Source organism: Equus przewalskii, chromosome 22 (assembly GCF_037783145.1).
Source record: "Equus przewalskii isolate Varuska chromosome 22, EquPr2, whole genome shotgun sequence".
In the NCBI taxonomy this organism is placed as follows: Eukaryota; Metazoa; Chordata; class Mammalia; order Perissodactyla; family Equidae; genus Equus; species Equus przewalskii.
In genome coordinates, this window is record NC_091852.1 from 23,488,861 (window position 1) to 23,513,177 (window position 24,317).

Below are 24,317 nucleotides of genomic sequence, written 5' to 3' on the forward strand. Positions count from 1 at the left end.
GCAGAGCCAGACATAGTAAAGGGACAAAAGAATAGCGCAGTAGAATAGTTAAGCAGAAACAGGGAGAAAGGCTGAAGCTGAGCCCCCAAGGAAGGAAAACACTCATCATAGCAGGTTTGAGGTTTCACCTCCAGACCCTAAAGCTTAGCTGCTATGCAAACAGGGTCAGGTTTTAAAATACAAGTCAATTCTTGGATAAAGCTTTTCTTTACATGGTGTTCTTCCAAATTAGAACATTAAGTTGTTTGCTATTGGGGAGTTACTCCAATACAGAATAAGTAAACCAATATTATTACTCTCACATTGGAAATGGTTTGTTTTTAAATTATACCTTATGACATAAATGCAGTGGTAGCCAAATTTTTAAAAAAACTTTTAAACTCTAGAATAAAATTACCAGTGCTTTTATTGACACTATATTGAATGTAAAATAATAAAAAAACAAATAAAATTATACTTTGATTCTAAGTATAAGGTACCTAAAAGCATAGAAAAACTTATTACAAATAATGTTTACGTTAATATTAACATTAAATTCATAACAAAATCTTCCATAAATATTACTTAAATTAACACGTATATTCCATGATCTTTTGTTTTGCAGGGTTAAATTTATGTTTTGTTCAAACACTGTTTGGCTAATTAAGGTTTAATACTGGTGTTCTCTTGTATATATTCCTTTCGGAAAGTTTAAATATATGAGAATTTAATATACAGTATCACTTAACTTAGATATTTCCTAACGGCAGAAAGAATTAAATGTAACCCTCTGAGAAAAGAAATGGTAGTTTAGTTATGAGATAAGATCATTTAGTGTATCACTTTGGTAATTTTGTATCACTTTACTATTCTGTCTGGATAGTTACCCTGTAGTAGAAATATTTTAAAAGACTGCTAAAATATTTTAAGTCATATATATTTCTATGGAATCTTTCTGATCAGAAAGAACTTTAGCAAAGCTATATAAGCAAAAAAAAGCAGGCCTTACTTAATGTAATACATTTACTTCTTCATGTCTTAGTCATTTAATTAGATTCAAACAATAAGGAAACATCAGCTTTTAAATAAAGAAATTTAGGTCTACACTTTGTGTTGTTTACTAAAATGCCATTAATCATTTGTTATACATATTAGTCTGCTCATTACAGAATAATTTCCAACATGAATAATGGATTATTTTTTTGCTATAGCACTGGAAAATAAGCTGCTTTCATACCTACATGACTATAGTCAAATAAAAAAGCTAAGAGACCCTCCTCATTCCCTGAAGATAGTGAATCAGAAAACATTAAACTGCTTTGAATGATGTCAGAAGTTATGAGTACGTCAGCTCTTACCAATGGATATCTCTTCCTTTATATTCTATTATGTCTCAGTAACTGAGCAGCTAAGTTTGATGGGAATACTCCAGAAGATAGTTGGTTCTCTTCCCTTATCAACTTACAAAATGGCTCTTAACAGTTCACCTAAATTTACCCCAAAACAAGTTAAAAGAATGATGTATGAAAGATTAACACCATTTCACCTCTAAGAGGTATAACTCAAACAGTTGTTTTCCTGCGTCCTGCAAACATGGGCTGCTGTCCTTGTGCTTGCTCTCTTTTTAAACGTTAGGTCAGATTTCAAGTAGAAGAGCCTCAAATTACTAAAGAAAAGACTTGACCAACAACTAAGAATAAACTTCCTGATTTAGAAATGCTTTGAGAAGAAACATGGAGATCAATCACTTTTAAATATTTCATCTTAAACATAATATAAGCATTGCTTCAAGTCTACATTGAGTCTGTTCTTAACATTAAAGTTTTTTCAGAGCAAAACAGGATAAAGAAGGATTCAAGTTTATTTCAATAAACAAATATTTCGAGGCTGGCCCGGTGGTGTAGTGGTTAAGCTCGCACTCTCTGCTTCAGTGGCCTGGGGTTCACGGGTCTGTCAGATCCCAGGCACCGAGGTACCGCACTGCTCAAGCCATTGTGTGGTGGTATCCCACATACAAAACAGAGGAAGACTGGCAACAGATGTTAGCTCAGGGCCAATCTTCCTCACCAAAAACAAATAAATAAATATTTCAAATTGCACAGCTTTAAGAACAACAGAAGGTACTAATTGTTAAATCTGTGTGATGGGAACATGAGGGTTCATTACACTGTTCTCTCTACTTCAATGTAAGTGTTTTTTGTTTTTATTTCCACAAAGATTGGCACCTGTGCTAACAACTGTTACCAATCTTCTTTTTTTTTCTGCTTTTATCTCCCCAAACCCTCCCTGTACACAGTTGTATATCTTACTTGCACATCCTTCTAGTTGTGGGATGTGGGACGCCTCCTCAACGTGGCCTGACAAGCAGTGCCATGTCCGTGCCCAGGATTCGAACCCTGGGCCACCGCAGCAGAGTGCACGAACTTAACCACTCGGCCACGGAGCAGGCCCCTCAATGTAAGTTTTAAAAGTTCCAAATTAAGAAAGTTTTAAGAATATATACATTTATGGTACTCAGTTTTCCACTATATACTGGCTTCCCAAATGTAAACTGCTTTAGATATTAGATAGTCAGATATCCCAACTGAATATACTAATTTTGTATATTTTGTATGCTATTATATTGTATAACTTTTTAATAATAAAATAATTACAAGAAGCTCTAAGGCAATATCTCCACTTAATGCTTTTCTATATACAACATTATCAGTGAAATCCCATACAATAATAGTCAAAGGTCCCAGAGCCTTATTATAAATATTTCCAACAAATAAAAACACAAATGTGATGTCCATAAAAAAACTTAAGTACAATCTGTTCCTCAGCCTCCTCTATTAGTTAAATTACAGTAAGGCAAAAAAGTGATATTCATCCAACAATTATTTTACCATTCATACTTTGATTTACCCATCTTACCTTATTTTTATCTTTATTTCAAAATTCTCCACTAATTTCATCTAACGTCATTTTCAATATCTCCTCCTACACTTCTTTTTTATCTTTACTGATTCCCAAATCTCATCTCTGTCACTTTTGTAGCCTTCTACAATTTGAAACCTTAAAAAATATGCCCACATAGCTGGGAATACGCAATTGTGTATCTAATACCTCATTGCTCTCTTTTCTTTCAAACCTTAAAATCCAATAGAAATCTAAGTCATTTTGGGATTCCTAAATTAACCAAACTAGTATTGGCATTAAATACACATTGATATAAATCCTTTAATTCCTCATTCAAAAGTAAAGCTAAAGGACAACAACATAAAATTACAATCTTAGAGACTAATACATCCAATTTTCTCTTAGGCCTCTCCTAGAATGTTTCTGAATCAAATATTAGAAATAACATTAATAGTAGTAGTGGTAACATTACCAGCTTTGCTGAATATGGCAAACTGGCTTTCTTTTACAGTCCCTAACGACCCTTCTTTCTTTCTACCTTGTTCTAAGCATTGTTCATACTCTAGTTTTTCCAATTACACAATCCTGCCCCAATTTACCCTCATTCGTACCCTATTCCTTCAGATCAGGGAGTTGCCCTGGGCATGGGGTGTCATCTGTTGGCATTCTTTCTAAGGTCTGTAAATCAAAAGGTAAGCTGGAACCTCAAAGCTCACATATGATGCACCACCCAAGACTGTGCTGTAAGATTTGGGAAATTTCAGACAGTAATGTAAATTAACAAAAATATAATATAACAGAGAGGCTTATATTATCCAAGAAAGAAGCTTTTACTTCAAAGTGCATCAAGGCAGCAGGACTGGAGATGAGCGAAGTGTGAGGATCACTACAATGATCTCCTTTCACAAATTACTCTGATCTACATCTCCAGTCCATGGTCACTTGCATTTCCATTAACACCAATAAATGCTCAAGCACGTCTAACCCAATCAACATAGTAAAATAAATCACCTTCCAATTTCAAAAATAAAATCCCACGTCACTTCCAAGCCATATGGTTACCAAACCTTTGCTGAAATATAAATCCACATCTATTATACAGCTGTACTCATTCAACATTATTTCAAAGGTTTCAAATTTCAAAACCCAGCAGACTCCTAAAAATAAAGGAACAGATCAAATATTGACCCAGTAGCATAATACCTTAATCTACTATAATTGACACAAATTACAACTTTTGTCTTTGACTATAATTTAATTCAACTTAAGCATTCATGGCCTTTGGTAACTAAAGGTAGCCTCTAAAAGCCATCATATAATCTGAGGCACTATTAAAAATTGTTCCCAAAATCACTCAAAGGTCATTCAAAGAACTTCAAACATTTCCCCAAATTTTCTTTGCCTCAAAAAAATAGCAGTAGAGTGGTTACAAGACATGTATAATGCAAAAACTAGTAAGCAAACATGGCATTGATAGAATTTCTCAAGCACCAAGTGAAAAGTACATTAATATGACTTTCTCAAGGTCTACAAACATATACACAAACATAACATCTAAGCTAAACTCAATTTTTCTTACTATAAGTACACCCAAAAAATATAAAGTGACCTTTAAACAAAATGTTTAAAAATGTCCTTTATAAGTACGTAATAGGATCATGTTGTAAAACAAAATCTAACCTTACATGGTGTCTAAGTATTAATTTTTCATGTTAGGTTTTCATTGTGGCACATCAAAATACATACTGTACATTTAAAATGGTAAAGGTAATTTTAAGATCACTAATATAGTATCTTTTCATGTGTTTTTTTATTAATGACTCTTATGCTGACAATTCACTAAAACTCATCTCCAAGACTGTCATCAGAGATAATCAGATGCCAGTCAGTGAAAGCCTGATGTGACAGATTATACCCTTTGGTTCTTGAAGATGTCAGCCTAAATAGGAGCAGGGGAAAACCCTAAGTTCTACTGCAAAAAAATATATCCACAAAAAATCTACCCAAAGCAAAATGAAGAGAGGAGAAGTTAAGGCATCATTTCCATTATCTGGCACAGGAACCAGATTTTCTCACTACTCCTTTCTTTTATTCCTACCTTTCTAAAGCTGTGCATGACTAAATCACAACATAGGCTCCTCAGAAGGATATTACTGTACATCCACTAACGTACTAAGGGATAGACATATACAGACAAAGTCAGTCTTGCGGAGAAAAAGAATGACTGACAAAAGTAATAAGATGCCTATCCTCACAAAGTATATGTACTCTGCACAATACTAAAGCAGAAAAGGAATGAGAGCTGGAAGAAACACTGGATCACCTGAGTTGATTCTGTCTCCCCACTCCCCGTGCCCCCGATCCCCACCTCAACCCCGTTCCGTTGCCCACCAAAACTTCACAGTCCAGGAAAACGAACTGGGTAGAGGACGCAATGTACTGGTATTTAACAATGGAAACAGGATATGATTTCTAAATGTATCTGCTTCTTCCTGCCTCCCTCCAGCAACCTCCCTCACCTCTCCACAGCTAAAGCATGGAAGAAAGAAACCCAGCTGACAAGCAAAGAGTTTCTAAAATGGTTTTGCACATTAAGATAAACTATGCTGACTGAAACGGAAGAGGGCCAGATACACTTACAAGGATGATAGTTATTATATTGAAATGTATGAATGCCGTCAAGTATTTCAATCTGAAAGTAGTTCAAACACTTAGATATGTTTATATCAATAAAAAATAATCATTCAAGAAAATATAAAAGCAACAATAATTACCATCTATTAATCTTTCACATACTCCTTATTAGATTGGTAAAAGAGGTGAGATACAGCAGAATATAAGACTTATCTTGAACTGATACAAACATGCTTTCTTTCATAGTCTGCAATGTTCTAAAATCTTGATAAGTCCACTTGCCAAATTAACATTAAGGTAAAATTTTATGAAAATGCACACTTCTTACCAAAGGACACAATTTTTCTGCTACCAAACCTGAATAAAAGGAATGCTTATCCAAGTACAAACAATATTCAGAAAAAAGAAAAGGAGTAAGTATTACCATTAGAAAAATATAAAAGAATATTAATGTGGATGATGACAATGCTTCCCAGGGTGGGGCCCCAAAGTAGTCCAAATGCCCTCAGAACTTGCCTAGACTCCTGCACAGGACTTTAGTTCTTTTCAAACCAGCTGAATAGCATGAAGGAAAGAAAAAGTCAAGGCTTTAATACCTGGGGAAGAAATGAAAAATGAGATAAACAGAAACCTAAATTAATTTTCATTGCTTCTGATGAAAGAGAGAGCTCCCGTTATTTTTCCTTCTCTCTCTGTCATATTGCCTATCCACATACTTGGGAAATTATGTCCTGTTTTAAATATTCCATTGGTGAGCAACAGGCAGGAGCCCCAACTGTCAGACACTTGTCTGGCACACAGACACAGAGGAGCTGGCTGGGCAGGAGCTCAAGCTGGGAGACTCAGCTCATTCCTACGTGGGTGAGGAAATCAGGGTATTTGGCCACAACTCCCTACAGGGGCCACTGAAATGGCAGAACCTTCTGAGACTGCCATAGGTATGGTCATTATGCTAGACCTAGGCTCTGGTTTTTTCTTTGTTGTTCTTATCAGAAGAAACAATAGGGAAGCAAAATGCTAGCCTTTGAGTCCATTGGAAAAGGAAACATCAATTCCTGGCTCCCTGTTGCTGGCATGTTTCCCTTTTCCCAGGGCCAACCTTGCCATGGAATTATAGACCTTTAGTGCTGGAAAGGACTTTAGAGATCACACAGCCCTACTGTTTCACTTTACAGATGGAGAAACTGAGACCCACAGGGTTTAAGTGACTAGCTAAGGTTTTACAGTTTGTGGCCGACTGAGTAACAGAACAGAACCTCTGTTTTCTCCTTTTTACTTTCCTTTGGCTGGCACTTTAGAAGATCTTTATTTCTCAGCCTAGTCGCCCTCTCTCCTTTCTCTTTGCACATCACCTCTCAATATATCTGTCTCCCCTAACCAACTAATGTACTTTTATTTTCAGGCCAGCTGCCTTAATCTGTTTTCCTGGGCTCAGCTCCTGTTAGCCCTTCCCCATTTCTGCCTCAACAGGAAGCACCAGGAACCTCTGGCAGCCCGGAAAATTTACCGTAAAGAAAGGCAAACAGATTGGTTTCTAATAAAAGGAGTGAAAAAGAATAATACAGGGGTTAAGAGTCAGCAATGGGCAGGCATATGTGATTGTGCAAACACCATATTTTTGGACTAGACTAGAGATTTAACCTAGTGCTTAGCCAGAGGCCAGTACATAGCCAGGTGTAGAAAGGGAACCTCTTGGAGCAAAATCACGCTTGGGTTACATCATTAGTAGAACAAGGATATGTACTTGTTTAAGAGGGCAGTCAGATGCAGAGAAATTCTAAGGAAAAAATACAATAGATAATTGAAATTGGTGATGACATACAACCTTATCATCTAAGTCACATTTCCTAGCCTTTTCCCAAAAGTTCTTTTAAAAATGTGTGTGAAGGGGCTGGCCCTGTGGTCAAGTGGTTAAGCTCGTGAGCTCCGCTGCAGGCGGCCCAGTGTTTCGTTGGTTCGAGTCCTGGGAGCAGACATGGCACTGCTCATCAGACCACGCTGGGGCAGCGTCCCACGTGCCACAACTAGAAGGACCCACAACGAAGAATATACAACTATGTACCGGGGGGCTTTGGGGAGAAAAAGGAAAAAATTTTAAAAAAAAAAAGTGTGTGAAATTCATCAGAGAAAGGAAGCAGAGAAGGTGGCTGAGCTGAAAATCTGCCTACTTCATATGTTGGGGCTAATTATCTATAAAAATAATGTAAAAGGAGTTGTATAATTAATTAAACACTTAACAGAAGTGAGGAGGATGGAAGCAGGTAAAATGAGGGAGGCAGGTAAAAAGCCTGTACAACACACAATGCTTCGGCAGAAAAGATGATACACGGTACTAGGCAAATTTTCAACTGTAATGTATAAATCACATTTCCAGTTTGAGAAAGATCAGGGCTATTTAGATCACTCTAAAATGAGAAAACATTTCATTCTTAGTCAAAATGCTTAGAAAAAAATAGACAGCAAATTACTAAATTTCAACTTTGGATATAGCAGCCAACTAAAATGAAAGGGAGCCAAAGGTGACATTTTTCCTCTATAATTTCATACCACATGTTTTACTATACAATGTTCCAAGGTTACTTTATACCTCAAAACTGGAGTTGGCAAATTACTGCAAAATTACTTATTGCCACACATATACAAGTAATGATGATCTCACACATTTTTCTACCATTAGTAAAATAACAATGCTAAGCCATGCATTATAAAACTGTAGAATAATTCCTTGATGAACTCATCTTTATACAACTATTTATTATTTTTATATATTAATGACTGTATTTTGTATAAAGTTTATTAATAGGGTTCAAAATGTTTTCAAATGAATTCATGTATAACAGCTGTGAAAAAGAAAATATAAATTGGACAATGAAATGGACAATGGGAAGAGTTTATGAAATGTTGCATCATTAGTTCTCAGTCCGAGATTGCTGGATTAGGAGATCTATCCAAATATAGTAAGAGAAATCCATTACAATGAGGCTGCAGAGTAAAAGCAAAATATAACTTTGGGCATCCTACTAATTCAGTATAATAACAAGACTGGTTATCAAATGGTAATCCAAACCTATGGTTGATAGCTTTGTGTCTTTGATTTATTTTTAAAAGGGAGGAGAAGAGAATAATTATTTAATGAGTACAGATTGTGGGCAAAGTCTTTCAGAATTTAGGGGCACTGGGAAGGAGATGGTCGGAGCATATTAAAAGGCAAAAAGATTAGAACGGGTATCATCTCAGTATTCCCTAATGATAAGAGCCAACATGTAATGAACACGTATTCTGTGCCAAATACTGAGCAAAGGACACTACATGAATTATTTCTTTTAGTCTTCACACAACCCCATAAGGCAGGTAAGATTGATCCTATTTTTCAGATGAGAAAACTGAGGCTAAGTGAAGCTAAATAACTTGTCCAAGGTCCCACAGCTAATAAGATTATCTGAAATCTGACTCCAAAGCCTGTGTTCTTAATCAATATACTTCTCCCATTGATCTATTTAAAGAAGAAAACATATACCTATTTGATACTCTAGACTGGAATTTTTTAACTGACTCATTTTCACTATGTACATCCTGTACTTTGATATGAAATATAAAATTTCAAATATAGCGGTTTTGAAACAACGTCATATAATACACTTTAAAAATCTTAGTGGCATAAACAAACTGGTAAACTGCAGGATCACATTTTTAAAAGAAAAATGCCTAACCTATTTTAACAAGACTAGTATTTAAAAGTATTGTTATTCTCTATTGATGTTTTGGATTCTTTGTGACAGCCAATACATGAAGTACTATGTCTTATAAAGGTACTTTAAAAAAAAAATCACATTTTGCTGATTGTGTTTAAATGTGGAATAATAGCATAGATAAATCCATTATCTATAGAAAACAGTTTATATGATGTAACTATATCTTTCTAAGCTTACTTGAGGAAGATACTATGAGCATTTCAGTATTTGTCTTTTAGAAAATACACTGCCAAGGAAGGAAAGACAATGATGCAAGAAGAGCCCAAAAGATTGGATCCAACAGTTCTCCTAAAAAACACTCACTGAACAAATATGGAGACACAGAAAGCAATATACGATCACTTGCAGTTTAGTAGTATATGGCACAGAGCAAGGCAGAGAATCTAAAACTTTTCAGATAATAAAGCCAAATTCAATATTCAAACTAGACTGCTCCAATGGCATGAAGTGGAGACCAAATTCTCCAGACTATTTTTAATATTATTATTGTTGTTGATTTAATTAGCCTGATTATTATTACTGCTTATACTTTTGAGGTAGCTTTTTCAGTTTACACCATAAAAAGCATATCACTTAATTATGCCATATAAAAATGTTCTAAGAATGTATAATATATTGACGTGCCGACAACGCCAAATTGACAAGCACAAAGCCACACTGCCAAAATAGTATAATTCTCAAGTTAAACTAAATTTTTAAGACTGAGATTGAAATACCTGCATATGAAAATAATCAATGTATATGCCTATAGGACTCATGCTGACATTAAGACTATGTCAAAGATATCAATCTTGACATTGTTTTATGTTGTGCTAATATATATTAGCAGAGAGAGAGAGACAGGTCTTGATATAAAACTACCAATTAAGACAGTATATTAAGTTTAAACTCCACGGAAATAAGGCTATTATATGCTTGAATGCATACATAATTAAAATTTTTGTTTAAATAAAACTTATAATCAGTTAACATTCTTAGTGATAACAATCTCATGCTGCAAACAGCACAGCACCCTCTGGTGCATCTGTTATGAGATGTATAAAATTCGCACAAAGGATAGAATCAGAGTAAAAATGAACCTTAGAAATCAATAGGTTGATACTCTTTTATTTACTCCAGCACATATTTTTAAACATTGAGGCTCAAAAACAATTTTCACTTAAAAAGAGCACTAAAACTTTATAGTAACAATTGAAGTCAGGAAAATGATTTTGTTTAAAAATATATAAAATAATGAACCAACAAAAACAATACTGGTTTCCAACATTTAACATTCACATTAAAATAATGCTGTCCAAAAAAAGTTCTTTGAGTGTGGGATGGCAAAAGTTAACTTGTCCTATTAACCAAATTTCACTTTACTTAAATCTGCCTTGGCTTTTTGCTTCAGATAAATATGATTAAATTGTGAAGTACTCCTGAGTACTTTTTTTGGATTCACAGGGAATTTACCATTACTTTTAAGAATTTTTAAGGTGTTTTGTGAAAACATCTGCGACTTATACAGTATGAAAATAGAATGATATTCAGATATAAAAAAGTTATGTTAATTACGAACCTTAATTTGAATTGTTTAAAATTTTTACTTAAAAAAAAAAAACTCCTCCTAGGAAAATAATTAACTCCAAAAGTATATTTTACTAAGTTAAAGCAAAGGATGCCACCTGCTTTAGAGAGTCCTTTTGTGAACCACTGGAAGTCCCAACACAATGCATTAGAAATAAAAGTGACACCTGTTTAAAGCTGCCATCTGTCCTAACAAGCCAGATTTAGTCAAATCCACTTAATCTTGGATTTCCAAAATACGGGAACACTATGCACCTGTGAATTGAGAGGAATTTAAAATCTGTTTTGCGATGCCTGCTGGGAATCTATATGAAAAAGTTAAAGGCAAATGATTCCATTAGGGAAACTAAGTACTTATTTTTAAAGTAACTGGAAGTAGAGGATTTTTAGCTGCATGCTCAGCATAGAAACAAAACAACAACAACAAAAAACTAGCAGACTCTTCATAATTTAAAAATTAACTTCTTTGGTATTCTCATTTCTTATAACATAGTCTCACTATAGGCACCAAGAACAAAGTAACATTCCTATTAGACTGTTTAGGAAAGTTTTGTTTGTTTTTTAACCCTTCCCACACATCTGATGCTACATGCACCCTTTTAAACCCACACACATTTTACAATTTGAAAAGCAAAATCATACTCCATCTACTGATTTCTTCCGTTGGAAGTTTAGAGGAAACATACACACCATCAACTTTCTCAAGAATTATGAAACATGTTACCAAAAAGTAATACATATCATTTAAATAATACATTGAATCTATCTTGACTTATGATTCATTCATTTTTTAACTGCTAATTTTTTAACGGTAAAAAATTTACCACATTAAATTTGTTTAGGATAAAAAATTTGTTTAAGGTTAAAGTATATTAAACTTATAAACTATAAACCTTTCATTTGAGTACCTGAGTACAAGACTATTTGAACACTGGAGAAATAATATACTATTTTTTAAATTAGGCATAACTGCCTCATATAATGAAAACATTGTGGAATGATGTATTTTAGGAATGCATTTAGCTTACTATGCTATACATGTAAATGTACTACATAAATATGCCTAAATTGCTTAATGCAATTCACAGGCAAAACAATCTAAAAAAGATTGAGATAGACATTATGACATATAACAAATCACAGATATTCAGCCACTCAAAACAAATTACAAGTGACTCCTATTTAATATTTTAGTTTCAAAGCGTGGTCACTTTCACAGATTTCCATTAGCCTAAAAGCTGAGAAGGCATGAGAATAGAAATATATAATAAAGTCCCTCCTAGGAAAAATATCACAGAAAGAATAAATTAACTGCTAAGTATTTATTCTTGCATTAAATGTTAAATTTTATCATTTGTTAGTATTTCTCCTTATTATCTACTCAATCCATATGAATAATGTTGACGTACTTGAGCCCAAAGCATCTCTAACAGCAACTTTATACCACATATGTGCTTTTAAAAATGGATAATAGAATTCAATTTAAGTTCTGTTCTCAAATCAACTTGTGAATGAAAATCTAAATTAGAGAAAACCTGAGAGAGTTGTAGTGAGTGAAATGCCTCAGAAAAGTTCTTGAGCATTGCAAATAAAAGTGTTAAACCATAACATTATAGCATATAATCTACTCCACTGAAAATCTATCTTGTAAATGGCATAAGGTCTGAAACTGTCTCAAGACAGCAAAACTCCTATTAACTTCAGAGAGAGTTTTTAGGACCCAGGAGCTTCACCATCCAAAAGTGCTCAGGCATTTCACACTCATCTGAACAGAAAAAAAAAATACAAGTTAGTATTAGAGATCTGCATGAAACCCAGTTTGGGGAGGGGGTGAATAAATATAAAGAAATTTGAGGGCTCTGAGAAAGGTTTCTTTCAGAACAAAATATCATCCTCATTTAAAATAGCAACCACAAGGAAATGAATTGAAAGAGGAAAAGTATTTTAACTCCCAATTCTTATTTTACAAAATATTAGCCTTAATAGCATCACAATTACCCAACCTGCTCATTGACAATCTCAAGAATAATTAAAACTGTCACATTATTCACAGGCTGCTCTGTCAGGTAAATCAATATATGTTTGCTGTTAGAAAGAAGACTATTTAAATAAGTATTTTAAAATTTCAAATTGGAAACTTCAATACATGCAATTATTATAGTACATTATATTTGTTTTAGCACACATTATCAAAACCCTTTACTGATAATGTATTAATTAAACATTCAGCCGAAAAATGAACAAATTTACAGGATCTGTAATATTGGGTTACCTCTAACCAACAGCCCAACTACTAGAGGACCGATAAGTATTCAAATCCACAGAGAAAAATGGATTTTTAAAAGAAAGACTTAAAAAGGAAAAAGTTCTCCTCAGCAGGTTTAAGTCACTGTCCAAAAAGTAAAATAAATAAATTGTGAAAAGTAAATAAGAATATGTTAAGTACACACATGCCTAGATCTTAACAACCACAAAGAAAGTGAAATATACACACGTTCCAAGTTGAGAAGCTTCATACATTCTTTATGAACAACTTGACTTCAATTTCAACTCTCAAAGGAAAATGAGCAGAGAAGATGAAGAAAAAAAACTCTGTAAAGTACCGTAACTGTCACAAATAACATTGTAAACTGAGTTCTGACAAAGCTTCCTTACGTCCTTTCCCTGTTTATCACACACAAAGTCTCATAACCACAATGAAAATTGTTAACACTCCACTGTGGGGAAAGAGGTTCATCAAAGTGAAATGGAACCTCACTACTACCCCTCCCACCTCCACATGAAGGATAAAGCACTGTCAATAACTAACCCAAGTATCACAGATGCCCTGCATCCGGTTTAAACCACAAGCGCGCGCACACACACATACACACACACACACACACACACACACACACACCAAAAAAGAGAGAAAGAGAGAGGAGAGAGACTTAAAAAAAAAAATCTCTTTGCCAGTGCAGCAAAGAGCCCAGCGAAGAGGCCCCTGGTTTCAATGTGTGTGCAAGGGGTGTGGGGGGAGAAGGAAGGGGGCAGGGAAGAGTGCTGAATGGATATTAAGACTGTTTGCAGCACAAAGAAAACACAGTTTTAAAAGAAAACCGTGCAGCTGATGACGGTAAAAGAAGAGCAGCCCATTTAGCACAAGGCAAAGAGGGGCAAAAATGAAGGGAATAGGCGGTGGGAAAAGTTCACCGTTGTACGAGGATGAAAATAACAAAACCTTTAACAAGGCCCCACAAGTGAACAACAACAACAACAAAACATCACCTCTTGAGTACCCCCCCCCCCCGCACCCTGTTGTCTATTTCGGTTTTGAAAGAAGCAGGAAACAAGCAGCTTTGGAAAAGAAGAAAATTAAAGAAAGAAAGGGGAAAAATCCTTCTCTCTTCACCTGACCCTTCTTCTCAGAGCAGACCTACGGGAGAGCTTCACCATCCGCATCGGCAAACTGTGGCTCCCTCTCCCGCTCGTCTCGGAGCCCTCCGAGCTCCCGCTCCATCCTTGAAGCGCGGCAGCCGAGGGCCGGGGCCGGCGGGCGGGCGGCGCGGCGCCCACACCCCCGACCCAGCCGCGGCGCGCACGGTCCATTGTAAACAAGCCCGGGGGACGGAGCCCCTCGGCAGCGGCGCCGCAGCGGCAGCCCCCGATGTCAGGAGTGAGACCCCCGCACAGCCACACTCGGCTCGCACACACGGACACACACACGCACGGACACACGCGTTCACACGCATTCACACGCTCCCACACACATGTAGAGACCGAAGAATATTCACCTTGGCTGTGGATTATTGTGGTGTTGTTGGTGGGTGATGGAGATGGTGGTGGTGGGGAGGAGGAGGAGGAAGAGGAGGAGGAGGAGGAGAGGAGTAGTTGTTGTTGATGGGTAACAGTCGCCAGGACTACGGTGACTATGGCGCTTGATTCACAAGGCAACGGTTGCTATAACTCACAAAAGAGAGAGAGAGGGAGAGAGAGAGAGGGAGCGAGAGAGGGAGACACTCGCACCGGGAGGGGTGGGGAGGGAAGAGGGGAGGAGGCGGGCCCAGCGAGCCGCCGGAAGGGGCGGGCCCGGCGGCGTGACTGACAGCCCCCGAACAGGGGCCGGGGGCCGCGAGGCCCGGGTTCGGAGGAAGGGCTCCGAAGATGTGCACTTAGGTTCGGCAGGGCTGAGGTCACCGAGAGTCCTCTCGGAGGTACGCTACTACCAGCGCCGACCAGGCTGGAGGGGTCGTTCAGGGGCGTGTGCGAGGGATACTGCCTGTGAAACGAGAGCTGTCCGTCCCAGTAACCAGCTTTGTGCAAAGAAGCCCCACAGCCGCCAGAGGGTGACGGCTAACCCAGGGGAGGGAGTGTCGAGGGCAATTCCCGGCACTTTGTGGGGAGACCAGCTACAGCAAAAGAAGGATCCACTTTGAAGAGCGTCTTCTGCACCCACCGCCTAAACGTCATTTCCGGGGCGGGGCGGGCGGAGGGTCCCGGATGTGCCGCCCTTCGCTCGCTCTTTTTTTTTTATCTTCCCATTTTTTTCTCTTTTCTGAGGCGCTGGCGGTGTTCCTAGTTGCGTTGCCTGTTGGCTTATCGTATGCCTGGGCGCTGCAGGGCTCCGGGGCTCGCGCTGGACTGGAGGGTCCGAGCCGCCTTCGGCCGCCAGGTTGCCGCGCTCCGAGCCGCTCTCGCCTCCTGATGCCGCGAGCCGAGGAGCGCGGGTGGCGGGGCGTGAGCCGCTGTCTCCGCCGCCATCTTAGAGCCGGCGCGCCCGGGCCGCTGGGCGCTGGGCCCCGCGCCGGCATTCCGCCGGCCCGGCGTGCGGAGGGCCTGGTCGGAGCTTGTCCAGCCTTCGCTCCTGAGCGGAGAGGCGCGGTCAGCGCTCCCTACCACAGGGCTGGGAGTGCGTGCTAATAAGGAGCAGGAAGCCACCCTCGCCGGAGAATGAGAACACGCATGGCGGTCCCCTCTGCGAATGGCATTAGGGTCAGGGTAACTTACACCTGCCGGAGGTGGCACCCCGTTCGTTTCTAGTTCCCCGTTATCCTCAGCCCTTAGGTAAAGGGCTCATCCTTCCTTAAAGTTGACCGAACCGGGGTTTGACCCGCTAACCTGTGACTTTCCCTGCCCTCTCCCCAGTTGCTTGACACCCTGCTGGATCTCAGGGTCTTGCTCTTCCCGGCTGTGTTGAGACAGCCGAATGGCTTCCGTCCGTGATGGATGTTGTCAGCACACACCCGGCTCTCGAACACCCGCCGGGCTTGCACAGCCTCTAATACCTCCGATTTCTAACATACTTGTCCACTTCTCTGCAGACGAGAGTCCTACAGGCACATGCCCCTGGGCCCTGCCGATATCCCACACCTCCAACACATGCGCTAAGCTGCTTATCCAAGACAATAACATTAGAAGTAGAGCCTTAGGAAGTCAGTTCTCCTCTTGAGGCTTAATTTTTGCACCTGCAAAATAAGGGATTTGGGCCGACATAAGTTCACAGTGCTGAAATAATAATAGCTGAGCTCTTAGACTGCCCTAGACATTGTGCTTAGTGTTTTACATACATTATCTCATTTAATCCTCATAACGCCACTTGGTACGAAATATTCTCATTTTAGGGAAAGCAGGCACAGTCTTAAAAGTCAGTGGTTTTATTTTACGGCTCTGTTTCATGGAATATTGGATAAGGGTATCATTTTGGGAACCAACTATTTAAAGAATGGATTTAAGAAAGTAATGTTGCTTTTGGGAATCTCATAATGAGTTATAGAGGTTCCGCTAATAATGTGTTACAGTGTTAAAGCTAAAAGGTTTTATGACCCACCGTGTAGAAGGCTCTTGTAGTCTGAGACAAATGACAATGTGGTGACCAACAGCAGTTAAACTCTTCAGATTTAGAATAATTTCGACATACACATAGGAAGTAAGGTGTACACTCCAGCTGTATGAAAACTGATAGTCATTATGAATATTCGTTTATTACATTTACAGATAAAGTCCTCTGTTCCTGTAATGGTGTGCGGGGCTGTTTGCTCACAGTATGCAGCTCTGAATAGCTTTGCTTTTTTAGTTCAATTGTCTGTTATAGTTTGCTTGTCCCTTCCCTCACTGTCAGCTGTTGCTTCTTACTGCTGTCAGTGAACATAGCTCTGTTATCCTCCCCACCCTTTTAATGTACTGCTTTTAATCTGCAGGCAAGAAAACCACATAATGAAGCTTGTGCAAAACTGTGTCTCAAGAGTGAAAATAGGTACTTCGAGGAACTCTCATTTAGAAAAAGTGTGTGACCTTTGTGTGAGGACATTGTAACACCAGTTTTAAGCTGCTTAAAGACTTCTTTTACCTACTTCCTGACTTGGCCTTTTCCTGAGTTAGGAATAGATAAATTTTTTTTGAGTTCTTTAAAAGTTAGGATTTAGAATATTTTTCCCTGTTTTACGACAATTGATGGTATGACTTTTAACCATATTGAAGTTACTCTAATATGACCACCACAGTGAATCCAATAACCAAGCTACTGATTCAAGCTATCAATTGGGAAAAATGCTGGATTATATATGCATCTATTATTTTGTGCTATAACTACTTGTGAAAGGACCCAGAAATCCCTTTTCGCATAGTCAGTTCTGAAAGGATCTCCTTTTTGGTCATTTTTAAGCTGCATAGTTTCCTCTTCATTACGTTGTACATATATTTCAGAAATAAATTATTTGTTAAGAAGTCACAGAAAAGATCCAGCTGTGTCTAACATTTATCACCTGTTACCATGCAATACACACTGGGCTCAATGAGAAAAGGTACCTAACCAAAAAATATTTTACAATCATTGAAAAATTCAACAAATTGTCAATGCCACAGTTATTTGTTGAGTACCTAAAATGGGCCAAACGTAGTTCCTCTCTGTAAAATGCTCGAAGTCAATATCTATGAATTTAAAATGTTGTGTTCTTTGAACTTGGATTGTTTTTGCTCACCTTGGAGCGATAGGCAGAGACATCAATTAACACATTTGTATCTGAACCACTTGAAAAATATGAAGTCCTGATTATTTATGTATAATTATATACTTTACAAATTAGTACATTCTTAAGGGTAAATTTCCATTTCAATATTATCTGTTAGGTTTTTTCCTCCTATTGATATCTACTGCATGTTCAAGAACTAAAAATTACTTTAACATTAATGCTCGTAAAATATAAGGCTGTATGTGAAAAGATAAAATACAGATATATGATAGGTTTACTTTCAAAAATTGTATTTATAAGAGTTTTGAAAATGTATCAGTCTGTGGCAGCTTACCACTGAATTTGTGGTGAATCCTTTTATAAAGCAGAAATCACACCTATTTAAAAACTTTTCACTTGATTATAATGTCTGGTTTTCTTCAATTGAGAGACAACCAGAGTCTAGGTTCTCATGTGAAATAAATGGTTTCATTTCACCCAGTGTTTATATATGCAGAGCACTGGAGAATTAGACTACTGGATTACTGATTGCCTTTACTAGACCTGAAATTCTGTGTATGTATGCTAATTATCAATAATGATAGAGAGTGACAGAGGCCAAGGTAATTCAAAACTGGACATGGTTTGCCACTGTTCTCTGGAGCTCCCCCAGCTCTACCCATCCCCACCCAAAGTATATTTTGGTTTGTAAAATATTACAATTTTTTTTTCTCTGATAGATCTGTCTTTCTAATGGTGTTCTCTTTAAGTAATACAAACCAGCTGTTTACTCAACAGTCCTGAGGCATGTCCATCCCTATTTATAATCTGGAATTCAATTTTTACCTCAGCACAGAAAGATGATAAAATCATGTTAACTATCTTTTCTCAAGACCAAAATATCTTTTGATATACACATGTAGCTTTTTCCCTTCAATTAATGCAGAATGTCAAATACAATATTTGCATCATTAAAACCAAATAATTGGAAACAACCCAAGTGTTTGTCTGTAGGAGGATGGAAAAACAAATTGTGATACATTCGTACAATGGAATACTATTGAGCAATTAAAAGGAACTAATGATACATAGTATAACATGGATGAATCTCAAAAGAAGCCAGTGTTTCCCTCTGATGGCAGGGGCTATGAGGAGCATGAGGAAACTATCTAGGGGGATGGAAATGTTCTGTACCATCCAACTGGGTAGCCGCTGGCCACATATGGCTATTAAAATCTAATTGTAAATTAATTACAATTAAATGAAATTTAAAATTCAATCCTACAGTCACACTAGCTACATTTTAAGTTCTCAGTAGCCACATGAGGCTAGTGGCTACCAGATTGTATGATGCAAATACAGAACGTTTCTGTTGCATAAATTCTGCTAGAGACTGCTGTTCTAGATTATGTTTTAGGTAGTATTTACGTATGTGTTTACAATTGTCAAAGTTGTAATACAATGCGCATTATATTCTGTATACATTATATGTCAATAATACCTGCCCCCAAACCCCAGAAGTCACTAATTAGAAGTATTTATTATTGTATTACCTACCCAATTAACCCACTTTTTCCTTAATATTTTCATTCAACACTGCAGAGAAAAGGGTAAATAATAAGTAGTAAAATTATCCCTGGCAAATTTTCAGGTAAGTGTTAAGGGTGGCCATACAGTAGATAATGTTGATTTGCTGCTCCAAGGAATGAGTTCTGCCACTTTATAATCCTGAATACATCTAGAAACCAAAGAAATTGCTTTTGAGAGCTTAAAGTGAATTCTAGATGACTAAGGAGAATTTTTTTCCTATTTCCCTATGGAATTGCAGTATCATAAACATGGTGGAGATCATATAACCTTCTTCTGAGGCAACATTAAGGGTATTTGAGAGATTTGGTGCTAACTCTGACCAGGTTGAGAAGGTCCTGTAAACTCTTTAAGTAAAGACTCAAGGCTTTGGGAGGTGGAAGAAAAAGTTTCTAAATCAAGGATTAAAAGACTTGAGTGATCTCCCGGGGCTGTCCCGTTGGAATGGTGGTTAAGTTTGTGCCCTCCACTTCAGCAGCCCAGGGTTCTCGGGTTTGGATCCTGGGTGTGGACCTAAACATCGCTCATCAACCCCTGCTGTGGTGGTGTCCCACATACACAATAGAGGAAGATTGCCACATATGTTAGCTCAGGGACAATCTTCCTCAAGCAAAAAAAAGAGAGGAAGATTGGTAACAGATGTTAGCTCAGGGCCAATCTTCCTCACCAACAGACAAAAAAAGACTTGAATGATCTCAATTATAAACTTCTAATTTTCATGGATTTTCAGAGATGGCACACCAGGTAAAATGATTCAAAATACTAAACATATATGTTCATGTAATACTTTTTTGAAATTAGGAAAATTTTTTGGTGGAGTAAATACTCACTATAAATAAAGTTAATAGATACTTCTATCAGCATTTCTTAAGAACTTTGTGAACCCCAAGTAGATTTTTACAAGATAATGATCTTGAGCTGTGTTAGAGATTAATTCTTATGACTTAATCAGCAATTGATACTATATGATATATGCTGAAAACTATTTTATTTTTACTCAATTTTTATCAAAAATGTGATTTTATTTGATCCAAAGTCTTTTACTGCCAAAGAAATTCTTAAGACCATTATTCCTATCTTAACTGTACTGAAAGTATATTCCCACTGGAACGTGTCATACATCTCGCCCTCTCCACCCCCCACCAACATCACATTACATTATAAAGCCTATATTTTGATTGTTTTTGAGTACTTATGTCAACTGTTAAAGCATATGACTGATTTTTTCACCCATATATTTTTTGCCAACTTAGCCACTAATAAAGAAAAAAATAAAGATCATTGATTCAAACTACATGAATTTGTCTCTTGATGCTTTTTGTTTGTTTTGAGAAGAGAATTTATATGCATCGAATATTTTTCTGAAAATTTTGTTCTGTTTAGCTTATTAACATTTTTATTTTGCGGGACAGAGAACACAAAAGTATACATTGTATAGTAGAATGTTTAAAACACTTGCCTCCAAGCACTGTTAAAAATTTTATCTGGTACTTTCTTCCATAAAGGAGATTAAGGTCATTTTAAGACTTTCATAGATCTGGCTTAATCAGTGAAAGTACTGATTAGAACTTGGTTTTGGAGGCCTCCAGTCCCACATCATATCAAACATATTAAAATGCACCCATATATCACATAAAATATATGTAACTAACAATTGAGTTTACAAATGACATAATGGTAAGCTTTGCAGACATCTAATTAAGTATTTGTTCATTTTGATTTGCAGCTTTCTTTTCATATTTTGAAGTAACTTTTTTCCAGATCCCCAACATTTTCAGAGGAGCTTCAGAAACATGTAAGTCCTGACCATAGTGCTTGATGAATAAAATGGCCCTGAAATATAGTAGGAAAACTGAATTAAACAATTTGTCTCTTTGTTTTTCCTTCTTCATATGGGGGATGGGCTGTTAACTAACCAGAAAATATAGAAATCCCCTGAGATAACAAAATTACAGTGAACTTTGTATACTAGTTTCACAAAGATCAGAAAAAAACTAATTTAACCAAGAAATAGAAGAATTATTTTCTAAGATGATGACTTAAGAGCCCTTGAACTCAGTACCCTACTTTGACCCTAGAATGTTTACCTCATTAATTGGATTTACATTACAGGGATATTCTATTTGTAGCTTCAAATGTGTAACACAATAATTACAGACTTCTTATTAAATGTGATATCATTCTTCACCCAGAGGAAATAACCCTTAAAGAAAGAACACTAATTTCTGTTGAAGATTGGTGAACGACAAAAAATGTTAATGGGAATAATTTTAAAAGACATTTGAAAGTCTGACAAGGGATTTTTCCTAGGGTTAAAAATGCCTATATTTGAAAGTGAATAATTGTTTAAGTTAAATTCTTCCTGAAGTGAAGTCAAAAAGATAAAAAGTAGAATCATATAAAATAACCATGTCATTTTCTTGCGAGTCAGCACTGATTCAATGACCCAACAATGTAATACAAAGCATTGTGTTTCTAGAAAAGCCAGTAAGTTCATCAGCTTCTAAGGAATCAGCTACAGAGATGGCAGAACTGAATGATGCATAAATAAGTGGATCTAAAATGGAGATTTATCTGAGCAGGCATTCTCACTGCTGAGAGTAAACTAAGGAAGTATCCAGTGTAAGTAAGAGTGATTCTTATAAGAATATTATTAAGTTAACTTCATTGTATAATCAAAACATTACAACTTATTAGTGTCTCTTGGAAAAGCCATAGTACTATGTTTGGCAATCATCTTTGAAAAAGGAATATCCTAAAAGTTTATTATAGACCAAAAGATGTAATGCCTACCTGTCAGAAACAGGTAAGATAGGCTCGAAGTTATAACGCTTTTGGAAAGAAAGTTGACAGGAACCTTACTTAAATATCCACAAACAATCTTAGTCTGATTTCAACTATAATGAATCAATATAAAGGTGAGACAAGGAAAAAATGCAATCGGAAAGTATAATCAACTGAGATGGTTATTGTGGTCTTTTTTAAGCTACTGTGGTTTTGTGGGTTGATTTGCTTTGCTTGTTTTTTCATTTGTAAAGAATGAATCAACAAGAAACTATTAGGGATACAGTAGTCCTAGAGGCAAGATATAGTTAGGACTTGGATTAAGGCTGTAACTGGGAATAGTGAGATGACATATTCTAAAAACTAGTATGAGGGGAATATTGATAGTACTTGAAAATTACTGAGTATGAAAAATACTCAAATCCCAGATATTGAGGACTTGCTATACGTGCTATGCTACATAGTTATTATGGGTGCCTAGAGGAGGTGGTGGAGGATGGGGAACAAGGAAGAGGAAAATACAAAAGGAACTTAAAAGTTCCTTCCTGTATTAGAGGTTGTCTCTTTGTTTCTCTAGATTCACTCAGTCTTACTCTTCTTCACCCTCCTTTCTAGAAGGCTGACCTTCATGGACCACATTATTGCACTTCCATGCTTTCTGGCTGCCGGTTGGTTTCCATCAGTAGCAACTCTGGCAGGAGATTGGAGGCAGGGAGGGAGGAGAGTGAGGTCAGGGTATTTATTACCTTCTCTCCCTCCCTGCAAATTGACTTCAAGATAGCTGCATCCCTCAACTAAAGATTTTGATAAAGGCTCCTTCCCCTCTTACCTTGGGTTTAGGGGGTGGGAACAGCTGCACCGTTCCCCAGCTTAATGCACCATCCTTTCTGGTTCCCCATACCCTCATCTTAGTAAGTGAGCCCTCTGTTCTTCAACTCTCCTCAAATTGCCCTCTTTCTAGTGTGTCGTCTGTTTATTGTTGGGACTTTGATGACATCAAGTAAGATCATAGACTATGTGTAATTTTTCCAGGGCTGTCATAGAAAGCCCCACAGACTGGGTAGCTTAAACAACAGAAATTTATTTTGTCACAATTCTGGCGGCTAGGAGTTCAGGATCAAGAGGTTGGCAGGGTTGATTCCTTCTGACGCCCCTCTCCTTGGCTTGTAGATGGCCATCTTTTCCCCATGTCTTCAAAGGTCTTTCCTCTGTATGTGTCTCTGTTCTAATCTTGTCTTTTTATAAGGACACTTCTCATATTGGATTAGGACTCACCCTAATGAACACATTTTAACTAAATTACTTCTTTAAAAAATCTATTTCCAAATACGGTCACATTCTGAGGTACTGGGAGTTAGGACTTCAACATATGAAGGGTGGGGACACGACACAATTCAGTCCATAACAGACTAGTTGAAAAAGAAAGACATTGAATAAATTAGAAAATAATATCTCGAGATTATAAGTATAGATATGAATATAAGTAAAGGATAGTATTACACTTACTCTGGCAGAATATTAGAGGAGAAGAGAGGAAAATTTAAAAATAAGCACAGTTTTATAAACATGCAAATTTCAGTGGCACATTAAAGTGGAGGGGCATGTACAAAAGAAATCACATGAGCTAGGAGGAACTATAGGGTCTGGAGACTGAGGGGGAAGCCATAAGGTAACAAAGTAACTACAATAGCTAACATTTATTGAGCACTCTGACAGAGATTACTAGTTATCTTCTCTCCTTCCTCTGTAGCAGAATTACTCCTGTTTTTGCTGGACCTCTTCTGCAAAATGACCTTTTCAGACTTTCCTTTCCAGCCTCGCTGGAAGCTAGACAGAGACTTGTGACTAACCTCTGGTCAATAGGAGGCATTCATAAGTGTTCATGGGGCCACTTCTAACAAATCTTCCTTAAGAGGCACCTTGCTTGTGTCCTTTTGCCCCTTTATCCTTTCATCCCCCTCTCCATCCTGCTGCTTAGAACAAGGATGCCACAAACTTGGACCAAACAAAGTACATGGGGCAACAGAATAGGAGAATAAGTCCCTAGTGATTGTGAGGCCACTATACTGCCCTGTACTATCTATATTTACATGAGAAAGAAAACAGCCATCCTGTTTTCTGTGTCACAGGTGAAATGAATCCTAATTAATACAAGCATTTTCTATATGCTAGTTACTGTTCTCAATTT

At 37.3% G+C, this 24,317-nt stretch overlaps 1 protein-coding gene and 1 long non-coding RNA gene across 16 annotated transcripts in view; one reads left to right on the forward strand and one right to left on the reverse strand.

The window, feature by feature from the left end:
* Positions 1–14,902, reverse strand: part of RFX3 (regulatory factor X3) — a 263,930-nt gene extending 249,028 nt beyond the window's left edge. For 2 of the 8 annotated variants that reach the window (XM_008543896.2, XM_008543874.2), the window contains exon 1: positions 14,606–14,887. The gene's annotated coding sequence lies outside the window, so the exon portion shown is untranslated. Of the gene's footprint in view, positions 1–14,223 lie in introns of all 8 variants that reach the window. The other 6 variants (XM_070590694.1, XM_070590688.1, XM_070590686.1 and 3 more) reach the window with 5 other exon arrangements.
* Positions 14,819–24,317, forward strand: part of LOC103567277 (uncharacterized) — a 55,329-nt gene continuing 45,830 nt past the window's right edge. For 6 of the 8 annotated variants that reach the window (XR_548677.2, XR_011531775.1, XR_011531777.1 and 3 more), the window contains exons 1-3: positions 14,877–15,025; positions 21,072–21,140; positions 21,825–21,967. This is a non-coding gene — a long non-coding RNA (uncharacterized lncRNA). Of the gene's footprint in view, positions 15,026–21,071; positions 21,141–21,824; positions 21,968–24,317 lie in introns of all 8 variants that reach the window. The other 2 variants (XR_011531773.1, XR_011531776.1) reach the window with 2 other exon arrangements.